The 27,184-nt window shown below is 36.3% G+C and overlaps 1 protein-coding gene across 5 annotated transcripts in view; it reads right to left on the bottom strand.

The window, feature by feature from the left end:
• The window catches only part of ARPP21 (cAMP regulated phosphoprotein 21), a 158,782-nt gene that overhangs the window by 128,468 nt on the left and 3,130 nt on the right, over positions 1–27,184 (bottom strand). The window contains exon 1 of one of the 5 annotated variants that reach the window (XM_017521768.2): positions 26,012–26,873. The exons of the other annotated variants lie outside the window; for them this stretch is intronic. The gene's annotated coding sequence lies outside the window, so the exon portion shown is untranslated. Of the gene's footprint in view, positions 1–26,011; positions 26,874–27,184 lie in introns of those variants that run through there. 5 annotated transcript variants of the gene reach the window in all.

Here is a 27,184-nt window from a genome sequence, read left to right as displayed (position 1 = left end):
AGCCAGTGGAATGCATTGGCTATTTGTTCTACTGGCAATCTGCTAGGCTCACCAAGATGCCACACTTAAGGTGATGCTGCAAAACTGAAAAGAAATGCTGCCCATCCAAATACTAAAAATGTCTTGTTATTTTAGGGTCCCATTTTATTTTAATTTGTTAAAAATATATACTTCCAAAAATTTACACTTCTATATTTAGGACTACTTTTCCCAAAAAATGGATAAGAACAAAGTCAGAGATGATACTTTACAATGAATAGCAGCAATAAATTTCTGAGGGAGGGACACCGTCAATTTCCTGAGAGGAAAATTTGTGTTCTCACTTACATGACTTTATGAGTTTTTTCCCTCCTCCTCCTCCTCCTCCTTCTCCTCCTCCCCCTCCTCCTCCTCCTCCTCCTTCCCCTCCTCCTCTTCCTTCTTCTTCTTCAAGAAAAAAAGTACTGCAGGTGATGTTCAAGACTTGCTGACTTCCAAAGTGTGGTACTTTGGAGTGATACTGCACAAATACCATTGCAAAATTTCATTATAAATTAATTTGTTATGCATTATAATCCAATTTCAGACTAGATTACATTTTCTTTTAATTAACTAGAAGGATTCTTACATGTCTTTTTCTCTTTTTTTAATCTAGCACCTCTCTCAAATATGTTAAGAAGTGATCAAAGCTACAAGCAGAGTCCTACTTCCAAGGGTCAATGCAAAAAATACTGCTGCTTCCTTTAGAAGCATCTGTAAGCGACTTATGCCTCTCTCACATAAGTTATTTAAAAAGGAGGAATACTGTACTAGAACATCTAGTAGAATGCCTGGCATTCAATAATAACTTGATGAATTAGTTAATGAATTAATACATAAATTTAACCAGTCATGAGATTATGACACCTAATCACAATGCAAAATAACTGTGGTTTCCATCTTAGACTAAGAATTAGCTCCTCATTATCATCATCACTGGTACAAATCACATTGGTAAATAAAACTAGTTTTACTATAACACAGTCTGAGATTTTAAATAAAACTAAAGTTAAATGTTAATATAAATAGTATCAATTAAAACTGATAAAACTGATATCAAAATAAAAATAGTTTCAATTTTAATATACGTATTGGTAACTCTGTGCCTGATAGTATTTTGATTAAAGAATATATGATAATAGGACTAGCCCTTAAAGAGTCACATTTTAGAGTGGAGGACGCTGAGTCATAGATGCATTAAGCATATCAAATACTTCACTCTAGGGAGGACTGAGGCAGAGTCTAAATTCTGACAGATTGGTTCTGGGACTTTAATTTATCCATAGGCTTTTGAAATGAGTGAGGATAATAGTCACCACATGCCTGGCAATAAATACTAAAGGCATGCCATCGTGATGCCAGTGGCAATTCAGGTAGATAGAACCACAGGGGATAGTTGAGGCTGCATGTTTATTCTAACCTTTCCAAATCCCAAATAAACCTGTTTATTTTTATATTCAGAAAAAGCACACATAAAGACTGAGAAGAGATAGAAACTAATGAATGAATCTGGATACCTATTTGCAGTGTTAATCACACTGTGAAGCGTGTTTGTGGTTGCAATGTAATTACCCATTTAATCAGAAAATAGAAAAGTAAAGACAATGGAAAAATTATTAATAAAGCTAAAATTAAGACGAACTACATTTAATAAAATGTGCAATAAAGGGGATTTAGTCTACAAGAAGGCATATTTGAAATTAATGTCAAAGACAAACTAAAAGCCCTACACCTACACACAACCAAATAATTTAATAAAAATGTTAAAACTAGTTGAATAATGCCAAAAGAATCTCGACTAATTAAATAAACAATAAATTATTATAAAATATGTTTTGTGCTTGGAATAAATATCAAAATCAAAACAACACAAAATAATTAAAAACAAAGTCAAGAATAATTTTGCAATACAACTTGGGCTAAAATTTCTTAAGAATTCAGGGTTACTTTCGTGCGGAGCCACTGACTGGGATGTTTTGTTTTAACCTTACTTCCCTATACAAGAAACCAGTAAAAAATTTCAGAGAAAGTAACAGTTTGTAAGAATATCCTATAACTCCATTTAAATAAATTAAATTCCCTTCTGCTTGGTAGGTTTAGATTCAGGGAAGGGTATACAGGTGACAACATCAGTATCCATTTGTAGCATTATCTGTATATACTATTTATTAATCTCCTTGACTGAGTACCCCCCAAGTAGGTTTGTAACTTTAAATCACCTCCTTCCAGCCACTGTTCTTTGAACTGAAAGGTTGGAGTGGAGACTCTGAGGAGATGGGTACAGACCAGCTGAGCCATCATACTGTGAGCAATGATCTGGCTGTCTTACAAACCACAACGACACACACATCCTATCATGTTTCCTTTAAAAAACCATTAATGAGGCCTGGCACGGTGGCTCACGCCTGTAATCTCAGCACTTTGGGAAACTGAGGTGGGCGGATCATGAGGGCAAGAGATCCAGACCATCCTGGCCAATATGGTGAAACCCCATCTCTACTAAAAATACAAAAATTAGCAGAGCATGGTGGCCCACACCTGTAATCTCTGCTACTCAGGAGGCTGAGGGAGGAGAATCGCTTGAATACAGGAGGTGGAGGTTACAGTGAGCCAAGATCGCACCACTGCACTCTAGCCTGGTGACAGAGCCAGACTCTGTCAAAAAAAAAAAAAAAAAAAAAAAAAAAAAAAAAAAAAAAAAAAAAAAAAAAAAAAAAAAAAAAAAAAAAAAAAAAAAAAAAAAAAAAAAAAAAAAAAAAAAAAAAAACCATTCATGAGCCAGACACATTTTATTGCCTTCTACTTATTGTGCATACACTAACTAAATACCTTGATGAGAATGATGAGAACACTCATTACAATGATGACTAGAGTACAGTCCTGCCCTCTAGGAGACTCCAGGGGGAGATTGTATTAATTCTTTAAAAGGTCGAATAGGGTTCATGAAGTAGCTCTTCATCTGCAGTGGTTTTGAATACGAGGATGGTTTCATTAACTAATGCAATATTTACCCAGAGAATTCTTTTCTTGTTTCTCAAATATAGGAAATGACTAAATCCTGAATGTTTGATATAACCTCTTGCCTCCAGATGAATATGTTTACATTATACAAACAACTCAGTGGTAAGTCATTTGAAAAGACCAATTAACTACTGCATGTAGAACTAGACACATGACTGTCTATGTGTGTTATCTAAGTACACATTTTGATTCTGCAGATATTTTTAGAGTGTCCATGTATAGTGCTTTGCTGAAAACTTTCCACTTACCTTAAATTTTTACTTCAAAAACAAGCTCTCATAATTTCATGAGAGATGTTTGTTATCATATTTTTTTTAAAAAAAAGCTTTGGTCATTTAAGATCTTGTCATATTAAAAAAAAAAAAAAAAAAAGCTTAGGCTAAGGGCAATGGTGTTGTCCAAAGTCACGTATTTATCCACATAAAAGCCACACAAAAACTGGGACTCGGTTCTTCTTTGAGCCCTGTGTTCCTTCCAAGTTGCTTTTGTGCATGTGTAGATAGACATAAATATAAACCAAGACATACTTATATTAAACTCAGGCATCTGAGTTAGGGTGGTCCACTCAGCTTTCACTTTTAAAATCATTCCTTTAAGATCTGCAAATTCATTTGCTTCCAAAGGAGTGAAAAGTTTGTTTCTTTCAGTGACTTAAAAGTTTTCATGTAATTTGAATGTTGGAGAAATGTCACTTGAATTAGGTTACACACACACAAAATAGCAGGTGGGCTAAGTCACTCCGAGTATGCAAGTGACACTCCTCTGAAGCCCCCTCTCTGAATGCCAGATCAGGCCACATAGCAGCCTGGAGTCGGTTCCAGCTCAGAGAACAGAGCAGCAGCTGCTGGGAGTTGGCGGTAGCCCAAGTCTCAGCTGTATTCTTGGCCTTCTGCCTCCTCCAGGCACTTACTAGGGGCGCGTGACCAAGGAAACAGCTGAGCCCCCACCTCAAAGAGGAAACGCAACCGCCACAGCCCCCGCCACCACCTGCTCCGGAGCCAAACAACCAACAAATTCCTGCTCAGTTCGAAGGGAAGGGGTACAGCGGGACTGCTGATTCACTCCTAGGAATGCCGGGGCTGTTTCCACTGAAGAGAGAGGCATAGCTCAACAGGAATGGGACGGGATGTCATCGTGAACGCTCTGGCGGAGCCATCTGGGGACCTGAAGATGCAGGGAATCAGAAATGGTGGAATCACAGTTGCCAGAGCCTAGGGATCGTGGGAGAGATGATGGAGAGCGTCTGGTCAACAGGTACAAAGTCACTCAGACAGGAGGAAAAAGTTCTGTTCTAGAAGTTGCGCATAGGGTAACTATAGTTAACAGTATTCCACTGCAAATTTCCAAATAGCGAGAAGAGAGGATTTTTAATGTTCTCACCACAAAGAAATGACAAATATTTGAGGTGATGGATATGCTAATTACCCTGATTTGATCATTACACAATGAATACATGCGTTGGAATACCACATTATACCCCATAAATATGTACATGCCAATTAAAAACAAAGTCAAACTAGAAAAAATAGTTTAGATGCTCAAGTCACAGGGTTCAATTAAGATTTCAAACATTGCTTTAGATATTGTTGGCAAGATTTTTTGAAGAGAATCCTTTCCTAAACAGAAATTTTGATTTTGGTTTTATATTGGTCTGAAAATTTGCCAAGAACAAGGACGGGATGGCTGGACAGGTCACTTTCATGTGCAGCAATTTCCAAGAGGCCCCTCGGTCACACAGCATAATTACAAAAATAAAGCAAACATGTTAAATGCCCTGCACTTTTTTTTTTCAGATGCCAAGTATGGCCTTCTAGGGTGTTGCGAAACCTTAAGGTAACCCCAGGCATCAGCATACATTCCCGGACCAAATCCAATTCCCACAGCCCAGCAGGCAAGCTCGGACAGTGGAAATGCGAGTGTAAGGCCAGCATTCCTCCGAAGGACTGTGGGGGTGAGTATGCTACTTCCCAGAATCGTGGCTCTGACAGCTTCAACTGCACTCACGTCAGTGCTATTAAGAGATGTTCCTAACTTCAAACATTGTGAAATCTCACCCCGCTCTGAGGACACATCCCTCCAGATCTGTCTCCGATCAACACGGGAGGCTGTGCTTTGTGCTATTAAAAATTCCTCTGGAACAAGAAGGGCAAAATGCTGACGCTCCATGATGCATACATGGGGGTTTGTCACACAATTATCTCCATTTTGTGCACATTTTAAAAATTTCCATAATAAAAAGTTCAAAGTATAAAAATTTGTCTGGGGATTAAATCACTGTCAGATGCAAGAATTATGTGCCCACACTGGGCTTCCGTCCAGGTGAGAGAGACTCTGATTTGTAGGTGATTGATTATTATTTCCAGGGAGAATGTGACAGGTTTAAAAATGCTACAGATCACAGTTTTTTTGAAAAACCTGACCACTATCGACTGAAGGCTTTTCTCCCTAGCAGTGATACACAATTTTTATTCAATTCTGGGGTAAATTGAGATATATTTGCTCTAGAGCATCAGGAAGTTTCTGTTATTTTTTTTTTTAATTTGTACAAATTTATAGGGTACATAAGAAATGCTGTTACATGCATACAGAGTCAGAGTATTTAGGGTGTTCATCGCCTGAGTATATATCTTTTCGTTAATATGGTCACCCTACTCTGTTATCAAACACTGAATGTCTTCCTTCTGTCTTGCTGTATGTCTGTCCCTTAATCTACTTCTCTTCATCCCCCTCATCCCACTCACCCTTCCCAGTATCTGTTATCTATCTTCTTACTCTCTATCTCCACGTGATCAAATATTTTTAGCTCCCACATATAAGTGAGAATATGCAACATTTGTTCATTTTTTTTTCCTTTATGGTAGATTTCACTTGGTGGACACAATTCTCCCTCCAAGATCATGTTGCTTCTTGTGGGACTGTCTCTGCTGCAGAGAGCTGAGACACCTCATGTCACACTCTTTCCTAGAATAATCCACATCCAATAATCCAATAACTGATCAAGGGGGTACTAGAAGGCCTAAGATCTCAACCCTCTGTGGGACTCTCTGAAGGTCACTCCAGTGGCAGAGCTTCCTGCAGGATCAGCAGGGGCTGTCCTCATCCTCTGGCCTGAACTGCAGCTCACCTTTTCTCTCTGCCCAGTCCTGCTCCCCTCTCTGCCCCTCTGCAGGGCTGGTCCCAAAATCTCTCCTTAGTTAACATCCTGCACACTCAACTCTATCTCAGAGTCTGCCTTCCAGAACCCTACCTGTAACATCGCAGGACATCCCTTTGGAAGGGTTGAAAATGCTTTGCAGTGGGAATAAAACCTAGATTAAGAAACACCACTTAGTTTCAAGCCATTGTCAGCTCTTCTTAATCACCTCTTTAATACCTGGCACCCCATCAGTGCTCCAAATCTTGCCATATTTATAAAGGTATTAAAACTGTATGTACAATATGCACATGTATGCCAACTGGTACTGCTGAGTTGGTTTATATGGGACCACGTATTTAATTCTTGCAAATAAACCATACGCACTATGATTCTTTCCAATGGTGTGAATTCCCTTCTATACCTGAAACCTGATCCTGTTTTGACCTTTAACTCTCAGAGGCCACTATAATGCTACATAACTCTCTAATCTCAAATCCAAATTATGTCTACTTATGAGCACCTCCGAAAATTATGTCCTCAAACTTAATTTTAAAACCACCAATAGCTAACACCAGCCCTGACACATAACAGGCATTCAATATACTATGATTACATATTAGTTAGTGCCCATAAAATGTTATAAAACTTATACAAATTATCTCATTTATTACCTTACAACCAAAAATAGTTATGTCACTGCCTCCATTATACACATGGGACGACTAAAATTCAGTAAGCTCAAGACACTTGCCCAAGGTAGCACAGTAAGTTCAAAGCCATCGCTGTGCCTCACTCTCTCTCCAGGAAATACGTGTTATTGTTTCCTACAAAAAGCACTCTTTCGGGAGAAGAGGCAGGACAGAAAAAGGTCAATGAGAATTAAATACTGTTGATTTTTTGAATTTTATAGCTGGTCATAAGAAATTTATAAGTGTTCTTCTTTCTCTATGCTGCATTTATTTTCAAGTATCAACACTCTATGCAGAGAATGTATACTAGGAGTTCAAAAATCCTAATAAAGGAGCTGCCTAAATAATTATAATAGCCACTAATGCTTACAGCATGTTTCTATATGCTGAGTAATATTCTATGACTTTTACTGGTAAAGACTGACAGTCACTTTATCTCTTTTTCTGTTTTTGTCCCATTGTTCATCATTTCTCCTTGTGGATATGCCTGGAGGAGGAGATGTTTTAGCATTCTCACCAGTACAGCTCAATAACTGATTTTCATACCATGACAATGAATTAATGAGAGAATATTAAATTATGTTATGTATTTGATGTTTTACAAGGCTGAGGTTTATGAAAGTAATTTGGTGAAAGTAAAGCACTTGGTCTCTTGGAGGATCCAGTTGTTTTTGTTGTTGTTTGTTTGTTTGTTTGTTTTTTTTAGGAGTTTAGTTCTTGTTGCCCAGGCTGCAGTGCAATGGCGTGATCTCGGCTCACTGCAATCTCTGCCTCCCGGGTTCAGGCAGTTCTCCTGCCTCAGCCTCCTGAGTAGCTGGGATTACAGGCATGTGCCAACACGCCCGGCTAATTTTGTATTTTTAGTAGAGATGGAGTTTCTCCATGTTGGTCAGGCTGATTTCAAACTCCCGACCTCAGGTGATCCACCCACCTCGGCCTCCCAAAGTGCTGGGATTACAGGTGTGAGCCACCACGCCCGGCGAGGATCCAGTTTTAATTGTACAGATAATCCATGTGTATATGACCCTGTGTGTTATTAGGCCTTGTTATGACAGTGAAGTTGATAAACTGTTATTTACCCAGCTCCTACTAGGTGTAAGGAATTCTGCTAAAAATTGTGAGATACAAAGATAGATGTAGCCTTGCACCTGCCTTTAAGAAATTTACAATCTGCTAAAAAGGAGTTACTCAATTTAGCTTTCCAAGTACATATGTTCTTCGTTTTTCAGTAAGTACGCTAAGCAGTGAATTCCAAATGAGTTCTTATTCATTAATTTTTAAGACAAAGAGTTAAATTAGACTAATTTATTATTTGGGGGGAAAAAAAAAACCCCACACCTATCTCTCATCCAGTAAGATAAAGAAAGTAGTATCCTATGAAAAAGAATAGAGACATTTACTCAAAATCCTCAGTCAAAAGTTATTAATTCTCCTTACTGATAATTACCCTTCAAGAATCTGATAATTATCCACCAAGAGGTGAACTTTGAGAATGAACTTAGTCATTATCTTAACCTCTTCTTACACACAGTTGAGAGTTAGAAGTAGTAACCTTCCTCGGTTTTTTCTTGAGAGTTCAAATATGGCTCTCCTTTTCCAGGCTTTTCTCCAAGGATGGCACAGAATAGATTTTGAGAACACAGACTGTAGCCAATAGCAAGGTTGGTTTGAAGAAGCAAAAAGTGAGATGTATTTTTAGGGTGTCTGTGGGAGCAAGGGAGTGGATGCAGAGTGAGAGTTTGGCCTGCCCACATCTGGAAGGATGGGGCCAGAGGCAGAAGCTGAAGCTAAGAACAAATTCAAAGAAATGCAGGAAAGCAAGAGGTCTTCTGATGGCCAGACCAATCATTTATAGATATTGTCTTGTGCTTTATTCAGAATTGGGAATAGACCAGCCCCCTGTGTTCTCCGGGAGGAAATGGAAAGAATCATGTAAATGCAGATATTTAAAAGAATTTTCAGTAATTTAGAAGTGATACCTCATGACTATTAATTAAACCACCTCTTGCATTGCTCTAGGTCGAAAAAGGAAAAAAGTCAAGATCCAAAAGCTGAGAATCCCTGAGAACGATGCCAGGAAGGCTTGTCCGGACGAGAACATTGATCTGTCCCTTGGCAAAGCCTCTCATGCTCTCCCTATGCCAGCAGATGGTGCAATGCACACCTGTGACTCTTGTCACAAAACAGCTCTCTGATGTTGTCATTACAAGAACTTATTTGACTCTTTACACACGCAGGTGTCACTGTGCACCAGTGTCTCTTGACTGAGCTGATCCTGAACAATATTGTGCTTTTGGTATAAGGCAGGAAGCCCCTCCATCCGTCAGAAGAACACTCCAGCCACCTTTATTCTCTAAAGGCTTCCTCCTTTTGAGAAACTCATCTTACAACATGTGATGAATTACTTGCTTTAAACATATATATGAACAAACAAAATTAGATGCACCCCTTCACTAACAAATCCCCTAGCTCTCTACCACCCACTCTTCATGATCTGTTCCTCTTCTGTGTTCAGCTTGATGTCTCTATCAGGCTACACACCTGCACTTCAGCACTTGTCCCAGGGCCTTGAAATTACCTGAGAGTCAGGCTGTAAGTTCCCCACAGGCAGAGATTGTGCTTTGCTTATCTCCGGGTCTCCAGGACCCACCGAGGTGTCTGGAATGCAATAGGAAATGCATACATGTTTCTAAAAAATGTAAATGTCTTCTATGAATGTCTTCTAATCATGTAAATCCAAAAAGTTTATTAATTTTTCAATTGCTTAAAACATTCACTATTTATATTATATTCATACGATCGTATTTTAAAATGTGTTTATAAGGCACAAATTTAACAAAAAAAATCTGAGCTTGTGGGCTGTGTCTATACGAAGAACACAACTGTTTGTGGAGTGTATGTAGATTCACAAGCATATACGTGTATGTGCTGGGGCTTCATGTAAAAAGTATTTCCTAAAATGGGTCTGTGTAAAAAAATGTTGTGAGAATAGATGACATCATGTTTTCATATCTATTTGAAAAAAAAAAACTTGGAATATCCATAGCTCATGCCTTGATTATCAAAGTCAGCAAGAGAGAATATGGGCTATGATGGGATTCCTGCTATGAAATCCAAAAATTATCTGTGAAATTCAAAGACTTTATCATTTAAATATGAGGATAGATCCCTCTGATGAAGATAGAGCATCTTAGTTAAAACAAACAAATGATTATCTTGGACAACAGTGTAAACAAGACCCTAATTCATGAAGTTGCTAATTGCTCTTCCCAGCTGCAGAAGACTGGCCTATGCTCCATCTCTCACTACTCATACTGTGAGTAACATTTCTACACTCTGTCCTGAAATTCAGCACAGCGCATGTCCTGCCTTACACATCAGAGCCTGGGGACCAAAAAGGGGTCAGTTCAGAAAAGAACCTAAAAGGCAGCTACTTAAAGGAATCGAGTGCTTCATTTTAGACACATATATTTACTTCTATGACTGTGCTGGAATTAAACTCACATTTAAATTACTTTATTTCCTCAAAACTTACCATTATATCATCAGGAGAAAATTCTTAGCAACAGTCTTTGTAGCCAAGAGAAATTGATACTGCATATGACTTTTTGAAAGTAAATCTAAAAATTGGTGCTGGGATAATGATCCTCACAAAATCCCAGAGTTGTTCATATTTAATTCAACTTAAATATAGATATCTTAACTCATGGTAAACAAATAATAGCTATCATGTTTTCACACATTATTTCATGTACAAAATGCCAAAAGGAACACTTTATAAATGGTGTTTTTAATCTTCATTACAATGAATCATTCACTCATAGAAGGAAGAAGAAAGAAAGAGAAAGAAAGAAAACAATTTCAGAAAGGATAAAATTCCCTGCCCAAGGTCAAATGGCACAAAAATTATTCAAACATAGTTCTCAGAAACTCATGTTTTTTCCATTACCTGCCCTCACAGTGCCCATCTATAAGTCTGGAATGTGTTCACCGAGAAGGGAATGTAACTCACCCATATAACCATGGGAATTGACTAAAGAAAGATGCCAAACCATACAAAAACTATGGATTTTACCACAAGAACGTATTATTCCAGTTATCACTTTCCAGGAATGTGCAATTACTTTTTATCAGTAATGTTGCTTCAGATATCCCACTGAAATGCAAAAGTGCATACTCAACACTTGATTCTCTAGTAATCTTAAAACTGAGAACCAAAGTAACTACAGAAGCCCCTGTTACTGTAAAGTGGACGCGTGACTACTGGTCCAAGGCCCAAATGTTGTCATACCTGGGAGAAGTCTTTCTAAGCTTTATGGAGCCTCACCTCGACCACCATGCTAGGATTCAGGCTTAGAGGTTACTTTGATGAATGGAGCAGACCCTAAGCTATTACAACTGCAACCCACAGCTACCTTTTAGGACTAAGTAGACTGAGACTATCTTTGAAAAAACAAGAATGCCTGGGGGAACATGATCAGAGTTCAACATAAGAAAGAGCAGAGTGGCACTGAATGGAAGGAAAACCCTTTGTTTCTAAGATTTGGGTTGGAGTTTTGTACGCCCCATCTGTTCTACAAGTTGAATCAGAGACAGAGTGAGAAGAAGGGTTCCTCAGCTAATTCTTCACTGCTCAACCAAGGTAGCTGGAAAAGCAGATTCATTACGCTGGTAGCAGCCTTCTCAGACAAACTTCCTCTTGGAAAAGCATCTTATTTAACCAGGCAGCACTCAGGTCTGACTGACACAAGAGCAGCTTTCTGATTTTGCAAGCGGACCGTGTCCGCAGGATAGGAGACACCATGCTGTTGAGTTTGCCATCATGTCTGCCCCCACAAGAGCACCACCCGCCATGCTGCAGGTATCACCAGGCATTTCAGCTGCCCTCTCCCTCTGCCCATGGCTACAACTCTATTCACACCTGTGTCTACACCAGCAGATCCACGTATCCATTGGCATTCTGTGTAGCTGGGTTCAAACACTAGAATCTGAATGGATTCCCAGTTGGTGCAACAAATCATTTCTATACAAAGGTTTACAAATTATCTAAGGACTGGTGGGCCATAAGTAAACTGAAGTATAACATTAACTAATATATCAGTCTGATGTAAAAGGAGGAACTACAGACAAAAACAAAACAAAACAGAAAGCAGAGAAAGTATTATGTGACAGTTAACTGTGTGGACCCTGAAGCTGGACATCTAGGGCTTGAAGACTGACTCCACCACTGACTCTGAGCAAGTTACCGAATGTGTTTGTGCCTCAGTTTTCTCATCTGAAAATGGAAATATAAGGGTCGCTACTTCATAAGTGGCTGGAAGGATTAAGCACGTTAATATACATAAAACACTCAGGAGAGTACTCCACACAGAGTTGCCATTATAAATGTATTAGCTATTAACTCTTTCACTGAGGGAAACATATGCATCTATTCAACAGATGTTTATTGATATCACCGGATCAGAGCCCTGGCTATAATTAAACTGCCAATACTTCTGCATACCTGATCTTCCAGACGTTTCTAGAGACCTTAGTGCCTTTAAAATTATGGCTGCTTCAGAATGGAATGAGCTTCCTTCAGAAACCCCGAGGTAGTCACCACTGGGCTCTTCAAGTCGTGAATGGATGGCACTTTCTAAGGATGTGTACATACATGTGGGAGGTAACTGGATGAAAGGTCTAGGGCTGTCAGGTTTTCACAGTCTAAATGAGAGGAATAAGTGTGCCCATGAAAATCATTTTTAAAGCAGCAAAGGTTACAGAAAAGGATTCTAAGAAAAACACCAAATGAGGAAATACGGAAGGGTACCAAAGCTAACACAGTTAAGAACTATGTCAGGCAGAGTTTTCCAGACTCCAAAACTTGCCTAGTATTTCTGCCTGGTTAAAAATGGAATGAGTATTATTTTTGAAGAACGCTTCTCATAGAGACCATATCTTATGTTTCTCTTTTGTTTGAAATAAAACATATTTTATCTGTTTATATAAATTGACACTTTTATCTCATATAATTGCACAAATTCAGTTACTTGATGTAACTAAACGATAGTGTAATTCTGCCTTTTTTAATTTTAAAATTATTATAAGGTAAATTTGACTTGTTTAGGGGCTGCACGGTTTTATTAACTTTAAGACTTGTATAAATTTATATAACCACCATCACTATCAGACTATGGTACAGCTCTAGCAACTCAAAAATTTCCTCATACGACCCCTTCACAGAGACACCCCTCATATGACCCCTTCACAGAGACACCCCTCATACGACCCCTTCACAGAGACACCCCTCATACGACCCCTTCACAGAGACACCCCCTCTTTGTCACATCTCCTAGCAATCACCAATCTAACCTTTGTCATGACAGTTTTTATCATTTTGACATGTTCTATAAATGGGATCATACAGCCTGCAATGTCTTGTGATTGGCTTCTTTCACTCAGAATAATTCCCTTGAGATCCATCCAATTTATTGTGTAGATGGGTAATTCACTCCTTTTTATTGCTGAGCAATATTGCAGTCTATGGATGTGCTGCAGTTTATCCATCCACCTCATAAATGACATTTGAGTTCTTCCTAATTTGGGGCAATTAAAATAAAGCTGTTATAAATCTTTGTCTTCACATTTTTGTGTTGACTGTTTTTATTTAAAAATTTTTATTTTAAGATTTTTCTTGATTTTTAGAATATCCAGTCTTGTGGATTAGGGGAATTAGGGATTATTACCATATCTCTGTGGATTTTATAATCCTACACTGGCAACTCTTAGTACACACAATCTTAGGGAGAAATTTGTATTCAATAATCATTCAAAACAGAAGCTGCTTAAATCTTTCTGTCTAGTGGAATCCGTTATCCTCATCTCTTTCTTTAAGATGTTATGTTTTAAAAAATAATTTTGAAATGAAAGTAAATTGTAAGTTTAGTTTGTCTTGAAATTTTACGGTATTCCTTTATTATTTTAGATTATAAAGCATCAATCATACAAATTCTACATTCTGGCAAAAAGTTTTATGTTTTAGATCAGTGGTTGTCAAATTCTGGTCCATGTCCTGGCAGCTCAACATCACTAAGAACTTGTTAGAAATGCATATACTTGGGCCCCACCCCAGATCTGGTGCATCTGAAAATTCCATATTTTAATAAACCTTCAGGCAATTCTAATGTATATAATGTTTTGAGAACCACTGCTTCAGAAATAACTCTCCTGTATGATATAGGAGTGCCACCATCTGAAATTTCCCCTCGAGATGATATAAGAAAACTCACATTTACTTCCTTTTGTAATAGTATTCGCGTAAGGAATAGGATGGCTCATTTGTGTTAAAATATGGCCCCTGGATCACCAATTGGCATTTAAAAGACATACAGTATAGCTCATTTTGGTCACTGGGGCAGAGCTATGAAATCGAAATCTAAAGTGTACAGAAATCCCTGAACCCTCATTTGAAACAATAAATTCATCATCTTACTCTCTATTACTATCTAGCCATTTCATCAGCACTGATGCACAGAGAAGAGGGGTACATGAAAGTTTCCTCTCTTCATTGACTCCCTTCTATAATCCTAGTCTTAATGGATATTGTTTATTAGCAATGGCAAAAGTGAAATCAGAAAGAAAAAAATAGAAAATAAGCTATCGTGGAGCACCCCATCTGTCTTAATAATAATGATTTTTTTATAACAAGAAATCTCAAATATATATATACATAAATGCATATATCAATATACACACATATATATTTATCAAAGAGTATGCATACTTATTTTCTGTTATCTCTGCAGAAATACTCCTCAATAGTAAAACAAAGCTTATCCCCTTGCGGTAGGTCAAAAGTTCTCCAAGGAAAGCTAGCTAATGCGTATAATGAATTAAGAAATTTGTAGCCATATGTTTCATATACATAATGTAAAATATACTGATATCAAATAAAGCCTTATATTCACCTATAAATATTATTTCTAAGATTTTCAATTTCTTCAAGTTAGGTAAGTGAGAAAACAAAATTATTTTGGTTGTTACTTTACTTCACGTCATAAAATAAGATTTAGTATTTAATTAATAAAAATTAAGCATTGTCTTTAAATTTCTCTTTCCAAATATTTTAACAAAGGCACTACTTCTGATAAATAATTAATAAACATGTTTATTATACCTACCATGCTTAACTTTTATTTCAGGGTAGGCTGAAATATCTGTTAACCTCACCACTTCCTTTATCTGAGAAACTGACTCCTTGAGGGTAGAAAGATAAAAAGGCCACTCTGATCCTGCACATCTGCTTAAAGTAACCGTCACCCTCTGCCAACCAACACAAAAAAGCACAGTCAAGGAATGAGCGTGTGCATTCCAGGTGTTTGGTCTGCTTGGCAGAAAACAAATCGAGAACAAATAATCTGTGAAGAAAGTTCACATGGGCTAGTTCTTAACTAAGGTTTTCAGAAGATAATTACAGGAGAAACATATTAGTTGGAATGGATAATTTCATCCTCAATATTGGTAAATTGCATACATTTATCTGTCTGGTATTATTTCTCTCCATGGGGCAGAAGGCAGGATGTAAGTAATAATGTAGCACCTTTCCCTGAGTTTATACAGGAAATATCTTAGAACATGTATTTGAAGAGCAAGCTAATGTGCCTTAACTGTACAGAATCACAAAAGAGTAACTTAAAACATGCACTTAAAAGCTCAAACCTTGTGAATCCATTAGGGAAAAAAATGAAAATGCAATTTTCCTTTAAACTTCACTCATCACTTAATATGCATCTTTTAAACCATTTTAAACCATTTTTCATATATTTGATCACTATTTTTTTCTGAAAAAATATAATAATATTTTCTCTTAATCACTTATTCTTGGGTATCTATTTATTCTTAAGTATGAACCATTGGGTCCCCTAAATAAATCTTATTGCTTCAAATTAAGTGGTGAATACAAATATGGATTTAGATAAGCTGTAGTATTTTTTCCTTTTTTTTTTTTACTTAATTATATAATATATCTTGCTGACACTTTATAAAAGCCAATGCTACAGAATCTGACAACCCTCCAAATTTATTTTGTTTATTTTTCGTTTCCAGTTATTCACGGACTGATGCAATATCTTTGACCCAATCCACAACTTTATAGTATTTTCAAAACAAATATTGATATACAGTTTCAGTATACATATTCTGAAAAGTTTCAATGTTTTAATGGATAGTCAGTACATGTAAAGAAAGCAGGAACAAGCTCTCATTTCTATTATGTGGCAAGTATTTTATATGTAACTCATGAAGAAAATATTAAGTTCACAATGGTTAATTAACTTGGCTAGGTGAGTAAGAAGCAGAGATGGAATTCAAATTTAGATCACCTTGATGTCAAACCTACCCCCTTTCTATGACATCACGGGAAAGTGTGCCTTAAGGATATGTAAAATCAGGAGCTGATAGTTCATGGCATCATTCATGCCATAAACGGCAGCCACAAGTATAGATCTGTGATGCATGCAGACAAATTTCCATCACTTTGCAGCACTTTCAAAAATTAATTTTCATGGCCCTCTTTGTCATGGCTTCCCTATACGTCCTTCCCCTGGCCCCTGATTCTTAGTTAGATGATACCCAGATGAGATAATCGAATTATCTGTTTTGCACGGTCATCACATATTACAGGGTAATTCATATTACAAGGAAAAAATTAAGGATGAAATATACATCTTTCATACTTCCTTAACAGTCCCCAAATATAGCATAACAGAGATAGTGTAACTGCTATGACCACAGCCAAAAAGCAGGTAAGTATGGATGTCACACAGGCACTCAAAGTTCCTTGCACACAGGAGGAAGTTTATAAATATCAGGTACCATTTGAAGTGCAAAGCAATAAAACAAATTACTTCTTTGAAATCACAATTCCACATGTAGCTTTAGATCAAACATGATCCAAAGGTAAACTCAAAATCAGTAGAAGAATACTGACTTTTTACTTATCACTGTCCCTGTGGCTTCAGCAAGTAATACTCACAAGGCTACAGAAATCTTGGATATCTATACTGATAAGAATTTTTGCCTGGAGAAACTAGGTAAAACAGAGTGCAGAAAGAGCAAGCCAAGTGAAGTAATTCCTGCAGAGCAGAACAAATGGCACAAATGACCTAATCAATACAGAAATAAGTACAGATTTCCTCCACAAATGGCCACATGGTAGTTTCCCTAACAGGTTCAGAAAAACATCACATTCCTTTCATGTAGATCTTATTTTCCATTTATCGATGGATCTCATCAGGAATATCTAAAGGTTGGCTTTCTGTCAATTCAGTATATCAGGTAAGTTCACCCAGACTTGCAGTAAAATATATCAGCCCATTCAAGTTTGTAGGTCTGCTTCTGTGTCAATGCTGTAAATTCTTTGGCTAACAGTGCAAACCGTTTGATCCCTGTTTAAGCCTAAGGATCTAATCAATAAACGATGAAACAAGTGATATCTCCTCATCCTTTCTTAAAACATCAAAACCAATCTATTTTCACAGCCAGATCAAAACAATGAGGTAGTGTTTTCAGTGATTTTAGAAAAATTGATTTTAGAGCGCTCTTCTCTTGCTAGATCCTCTGGGCAAAGCTTTTATTACACAAATGGCCTTCTGCTGGATATCAGCATTGGTTTTATTTGCAAAGTGAACAAGTCACAAGTTTACTGTAATTTTATTTGAAATTATCACTAGTTCATAGATAACAGTCCCAAACTGCTCCTGGGAGGATACTAAGACTAAACTGTCTACACTATGACTAGACAAATCTAGGAGGCCTAGTTAACTTCCTCTGTAAATCAGCACTGGACCGCAATCTTACTCAAAGCTGAGTCACATTGGTAGATAATAAAATACTGTATGGAATTTTGTGTACACTGAATCAGCCATGAATATCCAAATCTCCTTCTCAAAGGTTCTACTGCCCATCTAAGCTTACAAAAGGTCAAATTCTGCTGTCTGCGCAAGGAGCGTCTTCTAGAAACAATGGCCTGTTCTCTCTGTGTTCACACATGGCCTCTTCTCACTGAGCCATGGATGTGGAAACATTCATTATACAGAGTACAGCTGTGCTCAAAACAGATTCCAATTACGCCTGAAGAAAATACCCAAGATAACTGCCACCTCATGAAAACATTCTCAAGACGGGTAGGGATTTTATGGGGATGCTTCATTTATTATGTGAGGCCTATGCAATCCAGAAAACGTAGTGATAAGGACATTAGAAACTCTAAAACTGTGATCACCAGAAAAAAATGAATATCAAGAAATGAGCTAAGAAGTTTATATTTAATTCTTAGAACAATCACCTTTTAGAAGTGAAGCAGCTGAGGTTTAGAAAGCTTAAGAAACTTACTAGTAAGTTGCAGAGTTGGATCTGAGCCCAGGCCTGGGAACCCAGATTCTCTTTTCTTAACCAACTATTCTTGATAAGAGCACCTCCTAATAATTTCACTCCTGTTGTGTAGCATTAGTGCTTATTTTCAGGGCTAAAGAATAAAGCACAGTTAACATTTATGAACAAGGCAATAAAAATGGATCCATGAATATTATACAAAAAAGTGTCATTAAATAATGAAAATTATAAACAGGAAGAGATCTTAGAAATAATCTGGCATACTCCTTTTCTAACAGGTAACTTCAAAAAGTAGCTTTTTTCTTCAGTATTTCAGAGCAAGGTATTTGAATAAGAAGCAGGACAGAGGCAATATATATTTCTCCAGACATCTCTCTGCCTCCAAATATCTAAATTGTTTTATAGCCAATGAAAAAAACGGCATCAATTTTCCTTTTGTTAAAAAAAAAACGAAAGATTACCCTTCAGATGACCTACAGGTCAAATCTTTTATTCCTCTGTGGTTTTCCTATAGAACCATGTATAATTTTATCTTCCTCTGATCACAGGCACTATTTTTAATCTATTAAGGATTATGAGATTTTATAATATTATTTCTGAAATGATTTTCCTGTTTCCTTTCTCAAACACACAAATGTGGAATCTCACAACAAATTCAAAGAATGACTTGTCTTTTGATAAACCTAATTTTAAATTCTAAACAGGTGGGCTGGTTCATATATTTTCTATATTTTACTCTGATCAGGTACCTTGAACTTTGGTTCCAGTTCGTAATCCCAATGTAATTTCAATCATTTCCTTGCAGCCCTAGTAACTAATATAGCAAATGCATGATTGGATTGAAAAAGAGAATATAACTGGCTCATACTAATTTCACATACATTTGTCTTGGTTGATGGTGTTTCCTCTTATTGGAGAGCAACATAACTTGGTTTTACTTTGTGGCCTATTATCACCAACAGAACTTTCCTCCCCACTAAAGCTTCTCAGTGGTGCTCACTCTTCCATGTTTGTTTTCTGGAAACAACATTTTTCTACCATCAAAGTGTACTCCCTATGGATTTCCTAATTACTGGTAAAGAAAAATTTTTCTAATTTGTTGGAATTCATTCATATTGCTTTGTTGTCCAAGACATTGTCCATCTATCACTGGATTTTTGCTAAACTCTCAATTACTCAATTCATTGTTTAGAAAAGTTAAAATGCATTCACATCATCAAGTGCCTATAAAAAACTACACATCAAATTTTCCTAAGTATTTAGCCTGAGACACAACACGTAGAAAACTTCAATAAATACTTGAAAAAGAAGAATGAATAAGTGATTGAATGGTAATGATATCTAATGCAAAGACAAGCCTTGTTAGCCATCACCCAAGAACTCAGCTGGTTCCTCAATTTGGCTTGCGTGGAAATTCCCTCACTTTGATACAATATGTTCCTGGCTTCCTGATGAGAATATCAACAATGTCAAAATCTATTGCTTTCTACATATTTCTAAAGCCTGCCATAGTATTGTAGAAGAAAGATAATGTGTTCCTCATCTCTCTAAGTTCATTCCATCAACACTACATTAGCATTTCTTAAAATGTTGGAGACGAATTAAGAAAACAAACTCATTTCATTTGTAATCAGCTGTACCCCTTCCTTTCAAACAAGATTACTTTTATAGATGGGGTAAAACATTAATCCAGTTGTCCAGTTGGATTAAATGATTTTCTATTTAACTCAATCCTTTCATCTTTCCTAGGTAGCAGGAAGTGAAGAGCTTCCTATAGCTTGGAGACACCTGTTCTGCTGAAAGCAGGAAGGGCGATCTCAAAGTCTCCAATTTGATAATATTCTCTTCTCCATTTTTCCCTCACCCCTGCCTTCTAATTCAGCACTGTCTACTTGCTTAGTTCTTAAGAGGAGTGACTTCTTTCCCCACATGATGAGTGGGGAAATGAGTTCTTCACCACGGTTAATTCCCCGAAAGGCAGACATCCGGTAAAGATGGGTTGCCTCTAGCTCTGTGTAACAATGATTTGGAAATATTCTGTAAACATGCTTTTGCCTCATTCTTTCTCCCAAGACCATATTAACAGAGTGTTAATGAATTCCCTTCCACTTAGATGAAAAGGTAGTGTTTGTAGTCAGTTTAAGCAGATTGAACTTTTAGGAGTCTTGTTATTCCCATCAAACCTCTAGTCATTTTCTGAGATCTGAAGAAGAAACTTTTTTTGTAAGAACCAAAATAATAGCTAGCATAGTTATAGGTCTAGACATAAGGGCAGCTTTTTGTCCTCTCAAAAAGACGAATGTCAAATCTGCTTAAGCTGAAACTTCAGGGAAAAATACAATTAAAACTTAGAGTAGATTTTAAATCCTGAATATCAGATGCCATCAACAGTAGAAAGGTCAATTTTTAATTCAACAAACTTTGATTAAATATCTGCAGCATGTAAGTGCTATGCTAGCCAAGAACTTCTGAGGACAGTGAAAAATTGACTGGGAAATAGGCCTTTTGTTTGTTTATTTAATGTAAGCTAGTTAAATGACTTGTGCATAAGCATATTGACTCTAGATATATATATATATATATATATATATATATATATACAAACATATATGAACAAAATATGTCTACACTTTGCTTGTTTTGTTTGATTTCCAGCAAATATTTGGATAGCAGAGAATTATAAATTTATTCTCTGACACCTTCTGAGAAATTTCCTTGATAAATTGTTGATTAGGTTACTCCCCAGAAGAATGCTGACATTCATTTTATAATAGAAAATAAAATGCAATTATCTGATGCACCTACTGCTTTGAATAGCTCACCTTCTCCTGTGCTGGATATTATCTGTGGCTCTCCATATTTTGGTAGGGGAACCAATTGTTTAAACCTCGTTATGATAGAAGTCTTTCCTTTCTCTGGCCATGTTCACGGAGGCACAGTTGCTGACTCATTTCAGCAAAATCAATGCAGGTACTTTAGGATCAGAGGCCAGATCGGCTGCCCCATCCAAAGCTCACTCAGTGCTTGGAGACAGGAAGCCGAAGCCTTCTGTGGGAGTGCCAAGGACCCTTCAGTGAGGCCAAAGCTTTGTTGCAGATTAGAAAAATGTTTCTCTCATGTCACCTCAAATATGCTGTTAGTCCTTGCTCCCATCCACTAATGCAGAATTTTAGGTTTTTCCTTCATGGATTCATTCCAGTTGTTTCCTATTCAATGATTTGGTTTTTTATTCACCCCGTTTAAATGGTAGAAATTAGGCAACTAGAATGTTCTAGAGAAACAATACCCATATGTTCACTTTTTAGACAACACTGAATTAGACCATTTCTTCCCTTACGAACTGACAGAAGATTATGGCCCTATTAAGCATCATATTCCTTAAACAATGAACACTTCTGAGATTAGTTACTACCTTGGCTTAGCCTTCAGTATTTCATAGCACAGAAAGAGTCAAGCATCACCAATTTTAATCATCAGAAATATTATGGGATAAAAATGAAGGAGAGCTGTATTCCAAATTACGAAAAGGTTTTTGTTTTTCTTAAACGGAGGTGTGGATCCTTAAAAGAAAGAAGAGTCAATCTCTGTCTAATTTTTTATGTGAAAGGAAGGTGGTTTCTTTTACATGAATAATACCCATGAGTCAGGTGCTTTGCTTCTGCTTTGACCGCACAAGGTAGGTCTTATTCCCACCTTATAAATGGGGAAGTTGAAGCAATGAGGAGTTAACTAAATTGCCAGCGTCACACAACTAGTAAGTTGCTGAGTCGGGACTGTTGTTACTGCCCAATTACACCTGTAGAAACTGTGAAGCACAGAGAGGTTTGGAGCTTCGGCCATAGTCACACTATTCGTTATTTACTCAGACCCAGAAGCCAAACACCGGTACCATGTACCAATTCAGCTGGTGAACTGCATATATATGAAGTTAAGTCACAGAAAGTGACATTCAGATACACCACTTTTAGCCCTTATTTCCCTGGACCTTTCATTTTAATCCTAATTTTGTGCATTTCTCTAAGGTGCAGAATCTCCCGGAGGCCCATGCGCCTCCTTGGTAAAGCCTCCCTTCATTGCTTACAGCTCATTTACCTGGCTCCTTCTCAGATGGACTCCTAGCATACCTTTGGTATACAACCTCTCTAGTAGTTTTAATCTGAATCTCAATCAGAAGCTCCACTAAATTCAAAATATCTCTGTCTACAGCTTTCCATATTATATCAGACAATTAACACAGACATTACAATTATTTTTGGAATACAATAATTTCCCTGCTGGAGGGATATTTGCATTCCTATCCTGGAAGATGTATAAATTTGTTGCAATATATAAATTCGATCACATTAGCTATGTATACTCTCCTGCCTCTTGATGCTGAAGAAACACTAAAAACCAAGTCATACAAAGTTCTGACTGAAGACAATACTTATAATGATAATTAAAGATTAAGGCATTCAGTTGTTAGAGTGCTTAACAATGCTGATGGTAAGCGGATAGCTGCCGCATGTGTATGCAACACGATTATATGCTAGATTATCTTATCATTCCAGAATGCTATTAGTGATTATGTGAAAATTAATGATTATGAGAAAAACTTGAGTCTTCACATACAAAAAAATGTTGTGGCCAAAGTTAAATGACACGGGAGTGAAAAAAATGATGAATCATTGATACCAGCTAGTTCTTTGATGTGAAATTTCTGAATTTAGTACAATGCCAGTTGTTTGACAATTTCCCAAAATTCTTACAACATCAGCATATCTAAATAAATTTAAAATAAAAAAATATATAAACAAAGCCATCTAAGAGTGTTAGCTTGATCATTCCTATAGGCCAGATACAAGAAGTAAGATCATAAATATGACTGCAGGATTCTAACAATTAATTAATTTGGTAGAATTCCATAGCAATTTTAATAGAGCTATGTGCTACATTGGCTTAAAGAATGATGATTTGACTAAAAACCTTAATCTTCTTTCTCTAAACAAAGAGAATAAAGTACCATATTTTTAACCAAAAGCCTTTTTACACCCATTTAAAAATTGTTTTAAAGAAGCATTGAGTAGTTAAAGCTTGCAAATGCTGCAGAAATCTTGATTCTGTCACATACTCACATCGAATCTACTTGTTTTCTGTCCAAAAGCTCTTTGATGATTAAATCAAATCAGATGCCAGCAACACTGGGATTTCCAGCAAAGTTACATACATATTAACAAGCAAAATGCTAAGGAAAACATGTAAATCCAGAGTATAGATATGTTTTTATTTCTCTGTGTTAGAACTTTTTGTGAGGACTTTAGCTTGCGATTTTAGAAACATGCAAAAAGCTGAAAAATAAATTTGTTAGCTTTCCATTTTTTTTCCATTGAATTTATAGGCAAATAAAATTTAAACAAGTATGAGGAGTCACTGAATTTCACTGAGTTGACATGCCCTTCCTTCACCCTTTATTGACCAGTAGCTCGATTTTTCTAGGTCTGTGTAACAGTAGTGAGATAATCTGAAAGCAACTTGAATCACTGAGCAATTAGATGATAGCTGGGCCTTCTGGTTTACGTGTCAAAGGATAAAGGATATTTTATCACAACTCACAGGACCATAAAACTTTTAGAAGTGGTTGTTCAATTTTGTCCTTTAAAGATATGGAAATATTTTACTTCACTGCTTGTTTCTCAATTTGAACTAGACCAAAAATATATCAACATGCAAAAACTATCTTTTTTTAGTGTATGATCCAATGGACTAGAATGTTCTGAATGAGTATAGTATCTTAGCAATTAAAGGGAAATCTGCTAACTATATGAAAACCATTTCTCTGGTTTCTGTTTCCCTAGAGAGAGCTCTTGTTCTTATCTCAAGTATTTAGTGTATAATAAAGAAGCCATCAAGGATAATACAAATGGAAAAGAATGCTTGTCCATTATTAAGAGTTCCTGCACTAAATTTGGCCATGGAACCACTGAGTTTTTTTTGGATATCTCTATCACAAGGAATTATTTCCCAATTTGTGTGGGTATCAGTGAGAGATGACTGGGCTTATCTAGCTAGATATGCTTTGTGAATTTGTTCCAATGAAAAAGCTGCAGAAAAAAAGATGGTATATTGCACTTTGCAATTCTGCAGAGAAACATTGCCCACAAATATACCAAAACACTCCACAAAATTTGCTGAAATATTTGAAATAAAAAGTGACGTAATTGTTTCCCTGTTAAAAATCTTAAATCCTCCCCTTAAACTAAAACCAAATTTATTTGCAATTATCTTAAAACCAATGTTATTATTTACCGGAGGGATTTTGTTAATAAAATCTTAATATTTTGTGTGTTATTCATAACGGGTTTCTAATTTAAGACTTGTATCTTCTTGAAGTAGTGTGAAATGTGAGAATGTAGTAAAAGGCCTGTTTTTAAAAGGGATGATTATTAGTGGACACTTGTCCTCTTTACCTGGATAAAATGAAGTGATTTTCTTTTGCTAGGTAACAGGAACAACTGCAACGTATATTACTTTTAAAACATATGAATTTATGACTGAGAAATAATTATGAATAGATCCTTTGAATGAGACAATTTTGGACTAATGCTTCAACATTTTAATGTCACAATTACAGCTGTATCCTAATACACATCACTTTATTACAAAACGTATACAAAAATCTATTAATCCTGTCCCATTGAAAGATATATTAAACAGGGCTTATACAACTGCCAAAAGACATTTCTTTGGGCAAAGTGTGTAAGGAAATTTAAAAATACTGATCTGCTGTGACGATGGACAGTGATTAACACTCTCTCCACCTGGCAATTCCAGGATCTATAATAATGACACACAAAAAAGAAGCATAATATGATGCTAAGGGTTCCGTCTGAAAGTAGATAGCAATTTCATGCACTCAAGCAAACCCCTTTGTTTTTCAACATCCCCTTCATTGTCTTGATGTGATTATTTCAATTCACTTTTTTGGTTTGCCTGCATTGTGATTTCTGAAAGCACAGATATGTCCCAGTAAGTTTAGAGAAAGGTGCATTCAAAATGTTATATGAGCATTTCATGCCTAAAAAAAATATCATCAGACCACAGAAGATTTTAAGACTACAAATAACAATGTTACCAGACATTTAAAAACTGCTCAATAAACCTGATATTCTTTCTCATGCACTTTATTCTTTATGAAACATTATGTATATAATTTAAATACTTTATAGCTCAGCTCATACCTAATCCTATAGACCACTGGCTATGATGTAAAAATACAAGTAATACATACTTCAATATCTAGGGCCCAAATTAATTCAAGATGAGCAAAATTAATTAAATTATAACACTAAGACACTACAAATAATCAATTTATTAAAACTTGGCATAAAGCCACCTAAAGGAAAACAACACTCAGAAGCAAAGACAATCTAAGAAAAACAAATCTAGTTACAAATACATGTTGTTAATATTCCTTTTTTCCTTCAACAGTCCTTCAGCATTTGCTTTCATTGCTGCTTGTAATTCATTTATCATATTTAACAGTAAACACTAGAATAAAAAATGAAAGAAGGCAAAGTCCACAGAAATGTAGAGCTTCTGGAATCATAAAGGTCCTTTGTCTAAAGAGAGGAAGTATATATTTTACAAATGCATCATCTCTGACTTGAAATATATTAAGAACTTTCCAGATGACATAATGCATTTTTAAGGAAGTCAATTCTTTTTGTGATTAAAGATTCACAAATTTCTAAACAGGCTACTACCATGTGATACCGGTTAGAATGATGCCAGTACTTACCATATGAAGAAATGGCTTTCATTGTCGACATTACCTTTAAGCCCCACATTCTTTCCTAACCTTGTCACAAAGCAGATCTGAATTAAACTGACTTATAGACAAATGATTAATTCGTAATTTCCAACCTTATGGACGTCCAACTGTCTCCTCATACTAATGAGAATTCTCAATCATATTCACTTCTGGCTACCTTGTATATTGTATCTTCAGTGGCTGACTCATCCTACGCTCTACTCATGTAGCTTATCATTATCTTGTCCACAGACAAAATAGACATTGAATTCAAATGAGAATGCCCACTGATTTGAGAAGCTTGAGAAAGATATCAGCATTGTGGTCCAAAAGGCATGACCACTAAGGGAAATATTTTACCCTGTGTGAGTTGTTTTCCTCCTCTAGAACTAAGTCAAAAAGACAAACAAAAATCACAGTAACTCCTTGTGATGTATTTTCCTTAGTAGTTTATTTTTGGGGATCCTTTTTCATAAGAATTGGCAAAAATCCAGATCAACTTTGCACATTGTTCTAACAGCTTTATTTAAAAATTATATGACTAACTTGCCCATCTAATAGAAACTGCTTACTTTCTCTTATGTTTATTAACTTTGAAACTACTTAAACATTTTGTCTAATTAGCTTTACTTTGAACAAAAGAATAACTTGATTATAGTAGGTTGTTAATATGAAAATCAACACAAGACCTTTCTGATTGAACATTCTCACTTTCTACCTCAAGACAGGTGTTCCGTATATATGCAAATGTTGCAGACAGATGGCTTCTTGCATTGTACACACTATAATGCTAAGATATTTTGCTCCTCATTACAACTTGCCAAAAGTTATCAGTGCTGCCTCTGCTATATATATATATATATATATATATATATATATATATTTGAAATATTTAATCTTCAGTAAGATAACCTGTGATGCTTATCTTAATGCTAAGGAGAGAAAACAACCCAAATATTCTTAACAAGTTCAATCGAAACTTCCTGCTTCCTTGAGTTGTCACAATTCTGGACCTAGACTCCAAGTTCATAAAAGAAAATGAAGCAATTCACAAGGCAGAGCTTCAGGTTATTGTAGTATCTTAGAACGACATTAGTTATTTTATTTGCAGAATGTTATATGAGCTCCAAACCTTTCACCAGAACAATATTTTAGGAATTT

Source organism: Cebus imitator, unplaced genomic scaffold (genome assembly GCF_001604975.1).
Source record: "Cebus imitator isolate Cc_AM_T3 unplaced genomic scaffold, Cebus_imitator-1.0 Scaffold21, whole genome shotgun sequence".
Lineage (NCBI taxonomy): Eukaryota > Metazoa > Chordata > Mammalia > Primates > Cebidae > Cebus > Cebus imitator.
Note: the sequence above shows the minus strand (reverse complement) of the source record. Positions and strands in the feature narration are given on the sequence as shown.